General features: G+C 44.0%; 1 protein-coding gene across 1 annotated transcript in view; it reads right to left on the reverse strand.

Annotated features, from left to right (window-relative positions):
• sertad2b (SERTA domain containing 2b) overlaps positions 1–6,891 on the reverse strand; it is a 12,618-nt gene extending 5,727 nt beyond the window's left edge. Inside the window, 1 exon segment of the mRNA XM_060073020.1 lies at positions 6,160–6,891. The gene's annotated coding sequence lies outside the window, so the exon portion shown is untranslated.
• Between the last annotated feature and the right edge of the window lie 282 nt (positions 6,892–7,173).

Below are 7,173 nucleotides of genomic sequence, written 5' to 3' on the forward strand. Positions count from 1 at the left end.
TTAATGTAAAAATGTGGACATCGCCCCGTTTCAGGAATCTCCGCACCGCAGACATTAATCAAAATAAAGAATACAAATACAAATGGAAAGACACTATGTTTCAAGTTGCATAAATCTCCAATAGCTTGTTCACAGGTTGGTTGATACAGTGTAAATGAACCCACTATTTCAGTAGCCGCGTTTACATGGACACATCTATGCCGCATAGATTTCTATGCGGCATAGAAAATGGTCATGTATACGCCTCATTCGGAATACAATTATCTGTGCGGCATAGATTCTATGCCGCATAGAATAGGTGGTGTAGTCCGTTTTAAATCGTCATGTATACACTTATTCCGCATAGATTAGGGTTTAATTTAGAGCAGCCGCAGTAGTTCGCAATTGGTCCACTGAGCTCCGTCTGTACTTTTAAGCACACCGAACTTCACCGCTGTCAAGGAAAGTGGATTTATTGCCTGATTCACGTCTTTGTTATCACTCCGTAAAAGTAGTCCGGTAAGCGTGTCCGGTTGCTAAGCGACGGGACATGGGTGTTTATTAATGACGTGTCCGCGCGCGTCCCAGATAACTGTAAATTAGTAGGCTACTACTAGTACTTTTGCAGGCTGAATGTTAAAAGACTTCTTAACTTAGAGAGATGGCAGCTGCAGTAGTGCGCAATTGGACCTTCGAGGATTCCTGGTCACTAAATTACAGTAAGACCAGACCACTCTCTCCCACCAGTCTTGGCTGCGGACTCGCATCCAAATTCCTCTTGTTTGCGGCGGCGCTTAGGGTAAATATAAAGATCTGACGAGAAATTGACGTTGCTGCGCTGTCGTCCTCCTTCTTAATCGAAGGAGCAGGCAGAGAAAAGCTCTCTCCTGCTGTGCTTTCATTAAAAATTTAAAATCCCCGATAGTGATAAGACATCCATTATGTCGCCGCCGGTCCAGAGATGTGTCAGGTGTGCGCGAGAGACATAACGGACACTTTTGTTACTGCCATGTATACAGTACATTCGGAACACATTTTAGGAACAGATCTATGCCGCATAGAAATCTATGCGGCATAGATCTGCCATGTAAACGCGGTAGTTTCTAAAATAAATTGAGATAAAAGAAATAAAATAAGATATTGGGCTGGGAGTTCTAGGAAGGAAGACCCACGGAAACTTTGCGTTACTTTTTTGGTACCGTCGTTGTGTATGAGCGTTATAATTAGCGAAGCTGTATATGAAATGTGCCACACCCTGTGTCGTTATACTGTACATAACCCTCACACGGACACAGACATTAGTATAAACCGCTGGTAAGACAGAACCCCACACATTAAGTTGAGAAGCCCCTCCCTTTATCGGACGCGGTCATCAAAATCAACGGCTGTCCAGCGTGAGCTTCAAATATCTACACACTGAAGACTCTTTCAAACTTGTTTGAAATTAGCTTCTCTTTCAGCAATCAACCTATCGCATCTTTGGACTCTTTTTTCATTCTGTCTTGGACAGTTGAGGGACGTTCCTTCTGTTCCATGCTCCTCCACGTTTGTTTTTTTATTAGACGAGCACCCGTGTACTTAAGTTAAATCAGGGTCAGAATGACAGAAAATACTGCCGTAAAGCGAATGGAACGATAGAGGGAATGATATAATTGTTTCCTCTTCCCCCGATATAATCGTCATATTGAACAGCCATAGTTTCCATACACTGCAGGCAGTCCTGAGGTATATATACTGTATATATACAACAGGAGATGGTTGAACAGCAAACCTCTGGGCTGTGGACAATTCTTTAGTCTATTCTTCAAGTTGGGCTTTTCATTTAATGACTTGAATATACATATTGACTTGACTAAAAAGTACTACATATAGCATTGCTAGAAGCCATTAGCAGATCAGCGTTCAAGTTCTAGCTGCCACTAAGTCTTAATACCAGAGCAAACAAACAGGCTTAAACTTGAGACTACTGTGTTGGTCTTGAGCATGGGATACAGTTATCACAGATCGTTTTTGGATCGACAGTTCACCATGACGTCAGTGATAGGCATCTGCCTTGATGACCCATTCCATACTCCACACGGCTTCATTGCATTGGACTGTGCAGAGGTTTGCCAACAGGGTCGGTCCAGTTGTAATTCTTTACTTGGGTCCATTGTATTTCGCTCCATTGCAGTAAGCAGTAGTTCGGTGTGAGATTAGACAACCAGCTATTGGTCGGATTCTGCAGGGAAATTCTGATCCTGTAACCAGATATGCTGCTTTCCATGTCTTAGCTGCACATTCACCCCTCCCCCTCGATTCCGCAATGGGCTATTTCAGGTCCTCAGGGTACACAGAGTATGAGCACACTCAAACAGCCTCTGCTACTGGCGCTCAGCTAGCATGCTCACACACACACACACGCACACACACACACACACACACACACACACACACACACACACACACACACACACACACACACACACACACACACACACACAGGCAAACAGACAGACAGACGCACACACTTTTATGCAGCCAGACCCACACCCACACAGAAGTACAGTAGGCAGAACCACGGGTGCATATGCATGACTGACGCATATGTAGAGCTCCTCATGATAGGTTCTTGTGCACAGAGGTATCTACCTAATGAGATGTACACACACATACACACACACACACACACACACACACACGAGAACATGCTCCCAGCCTTCCTTCCCCAGCCGTGCAAACAAAGACAGGCCTGTGCACCTTTCGAGTTCTTACTTTGCACACATGCATACGTACCCCATACACACATACACTAGAGGAGCAAGAACACATATTCCTGCTAATTCTGCTTGTTCTGACAAAAGGACTTCAGTACATTACAACACCGCAAGCCATGATAGCAGTGAAGACAAGACAATATTTTAAAGCCTAACTTACAGGAACAAGTCAGAGATGTTTCGGATGCAGGAACAGAGAGAGAGAGAGAGCGAGAGAGAGAGAGCGAGAGAGAGAGAGACAGAGTGAAGAGTGGGTGACATAGTGAGGGATGGCAGTTAGATGGACTTGTGGTTTTCATTTATTTCTATCATTTGTCTCATTGCGTTCAATTGCAAGGTAGTGACGATGTGGCCAAAGCGGTTGCACAACACACAGTAAGCCAGACGTAAACACACAGCCACCACTTATATTACTACTACTACTGCAGTGCTATTACTGCCACAACAACTATTGACAATGAGATAAAATTGATTATCTAGTCTGCATTAACCGAATAAGATTGAGTAAAACAGATAGAATAAATGCAATGAAATCACATTCACACCAAAGCCACAGAAAAGAACTGCATCCAAACCGCACCATTTATCATTATCGTTATAGTCATGATTATGACAAAATCTACATCTACACAAATGTGTCTGCATATTGCCCTTAAGTGTAGCACTGCCACAGTAACTGTATCATTTAAATGTATCTGCAGCCATTTTTGCATCATGGCCACAATAAAAAAGGCAGAGGCATCCAATAGGCAAATCATGTGTCGTTCAAACAGTGGTTCCCCATAAGATCACGGCCATGTTGGCTCTGTGCTAGCTCAACCGCACTTCACACTGAGACTGAAAACCAGGAAGTACAGGGGGAATAGCTGCACAACGGTGTGTCAGATGAACTAGGGATTCCCACATTTCCTCAATATTACTCCATTCATGAAAAATATATTTTGCAATTAGTATATTGTCATTATGTCTGCAACAAAGTTGTAATGTGTGTATATCAATATGCTTAATCAATGTGCTTACTGAGTTAGCAGTCTTATTAGGCCCAACCGAGGCCAAGCCTTCTGCGCTGTAGCACTGGAAACTAGCAGAGCAAGATTTCTTGCTGTTAAGTCTCCTAGGGACTACTGTTGTTGTGTATTTGCTACAGGTGGTTGCTCGCTCTTAGCTCTGTTTTCTGTGTCCTTGTCAACTTGAAGCTTTATTGTTGATTACCGCTACCCCTGCAGGATGGCCAACCACTGGTATAAAATGGACAGTAATCATGTGACTGGAAACAAGCTCCATGTGTGAACCTCCCTGTGTGAGTCTGTGTGTTTTACTCAAGTTGCCCATTGGTTCTTAACCGTAGCACTCACATGACAGGGTTGAGCTCAGCTGGCCAACAGACGTAGAACGCTGAGGAGCGAGGCAATGCAATCCCTTACATAACAATACGCCTGGATATTCAAAACAACACCCCAGCCCCCGGTATTAAGGACATTCACCCTATAGTTTAGAGTAATGTAATGGCACTTGTAACGCAAACAGCTCTCTGTTTGTAGGACACAGACTTAGCCCCCTAAAAATGTGCTGCAATAGGGACACAGCCAAATGGGGACACACAGTCCACAGTTGGTGGGGGAGTATTTGTTCGGCTTCCTTTATAGCTATGTTTAAACAATGACTACAGCCCAATCACCAAGTGCCAATTACGGATCGCCATCTCCGGTACCCCAACCAGGGGTGCAACTGGCTGCAGGTCGGCTGCAACATTGAATCAGGGAGCCCTTTTAGTGGAACAATCCTGCAAGCCCTGTATGTGCCCTATGCTATGGCTGGTTGGAGGACCTAGTATCTGCCATAGACTATCACAGCCGTTCTTCAAATTACCAATTTGTAGAGTACTCACCGTACATGGGGCAAAAGAAAAACAAAAATCTCATTAGGAAGCCAGGAAACAAGACAGAACCCGCAGCCCATGGAAATTTCAAAGAGCCGGTCCGAATCTTACAGTGAGTACAGTGGTGCGGCTGTCTTGCTAGTATGGTGGGTGGGGTTAAAGTCTACTGTTTGAGAGGGCCTTGAGTACAAGCAGGCACAGATAAGGCAATGTTGCCATCAATGTCTGTATGGCTAACATTCATAACAAAACTGGGAAAAAAAAATGAAGCATTCCAAGAAAATAGTTGTTGCATGTTTGTATGTATGTGGACGCCCCTCCCCTTGTTTGAAAGTGGTCACCTTTGCACATGGCGTTGAGGGTCAAAGTTTGATTGAATTTTGTCCATTACCTGCTCGGGGCCTTTTTGTAAACTGGTATGATAAAGTAGATGCATTTCCTTCCTCAAAAGCTTGTTTACTTGGGCCAGTGCTACTCACACAGCCTTGACACTTGGTTTAATTTCTAATAAAATAAAATAAATGCAGAATTATTAGTTTGTCTGTGGTCTTTTCTCACCAAACAATTCATTTAATAATCAATAAAAGATAGTATGTCGTGTTTCATAAGTTGGACAGTTGTTATCTACCAACCCTTCATGACATTCCAATAAAACAGGAATCTGTGACTAATAGCCTACCCTCATATCCACGTAATTACAGCACTATATTTCCGTAGTAACTTAGTAACTTGAGTTTTAACCACGTCTCCTCCTAACAGGTCGAGCACGTTAGGAACGGAAATCTAATTCAAAGTTACTCGCTATGTAAACGAATAGGTTTAGTTTTATGTGGAAACAAGCGATCGAAATGGCTCGTATGACACTAGTAACCGTACCGTCGAAATGAAATTGAAACGAACTGTCGTGGCTTGGCAACGTCTTGTACTGTCTTTCGGTGAACGCCATTCGGGAATTGCGTTAAACGACATGAACGCAGACGTAGTACGTTAACCGACATGAACGCAGACGTAGTATGTTTACCGACATAAACGCAGACGTAGTACGGAGGTATCGCCCGTTGGACCAGCTGCGCGTGAGGCGGGGAGGACGCGTTACGAAACATCAGCAGCGCTGTTTAAATGGCAGATCTCCGTTCGCCATAACGGGGGAATAAGAAGTAGCCATAACTCACTGTGAGAGGTAAAACAATGGAAACAAAGTTGAGGTTCCACAACAAGATCCCCAGTGAGGTGCTCTGTGGGACGTAGTGTGCTATGTGCGACGGGTATAGCCCGTGAAATAAGTTACCGTCGCTCGGTGTTAGAAATGAGTAATAACGTTTAGAGAGGTCACTAGAGGAAGAACAATTACGATCGTTGTCTGCTCGTACGAAATTAAAACTTTTTGACCATACGGATTGGATAAAGTAATGCTGAAATAAACAACAAGCCGTTCAATTGAGATAAAGCCTTACTGAATTCTTTCGATATGGCTAAATACATGTCGCCTACTCACAGTGCATTCCTTTCGTCTCCTAACTCAGGTAAATATGAAGTGTTTCTTACCACATCAAAAGGCACCGGAGTGGAAAATCGAAACATCAGGATATCATAAAGAGCCCCGTCTATAATGTTGAAAACAAGCCGAGTACTCTCCAGGAGAAACCCGTACGGCGGTCTTCGGTTCGACAGTCTCGATGTCACACAATGGCGCGGACGGGAGATGGAAGTACGGGCCACTAGTGATACGTAAAAGGCTGAAACCGAGCTACCAATGGCCCCCGCACAAATGCCCCGCCCCGGCGAATGACGCTGAAGAGAAGAGAGCGAGGGCTGTGTTGGACCCACCCCCCCACACTGTCGCGTTTGCACGTGGACGGGGCTAACGGTGGCGCGCAATGCTCGCGGCCCAGTATGTAAAAAGCGTTCATACGGAGGCAAGGAGGTAACATCTTATTGCTAGTAGGGAGGTGCACGTCTTCATACAGCTCTCTGCTGAGCGACACCAACTATGAAGAGAGTCATTAACCCTGTTGTTCAAAAAATAAATAAGGTTCGAGTCACACGGAATGCGTGGACTGTTGCTATGCCAATGCCTGTACTACATCTGATTTTTTTTAGCTTTTCAACATATAGCCAAAAATAATTGCAACTATCGCTCTATGTCATGTGTAGACCTACCTACCTTGTTTAAAAGTCAGCAGTTTTAGGTAAACAGAATCAGACATTTTATGATTTTTTAATGATATGACGTTTTTGATTTGATTAAATTGGTGGCAAGTCATCTCACTTGGTGCCACTTACCATTAATTTAAACCAACCATTTGAAATGTAATGTGCAATAACCTGCTCATCACCAGAAATGGTGCTGTCCTGATAACTGTTATCTAGTTTCTGTATCGGTGCATTGAATGGACTTAAAGGGGTAGTTCGGAATTTTGGACATAGGGCCTGATTCCCAAGTGAGCATTGGTATTCTATATCACTGGAGACAGTTTTCAACACATTTCATTCAGTCCTTCTAGTTGCAGAGTTCGCTCGTGCTAGGCTAGCGCACGGCAACGGGCAATGCTAGCCTGC

Source organism: Gadus macrocephalus, chromosome 15, assembly GCF_031168955.1.
Source record: "Gadus macrocephalus chromosome 15, ASM3116895v1".
NCBI classification, from domain to species: Eukaryota; Metazoa; Chordata; class Actinopteri; order Gadiformes; family Gadidae; genus Gadus; species Gadus macrocephalus.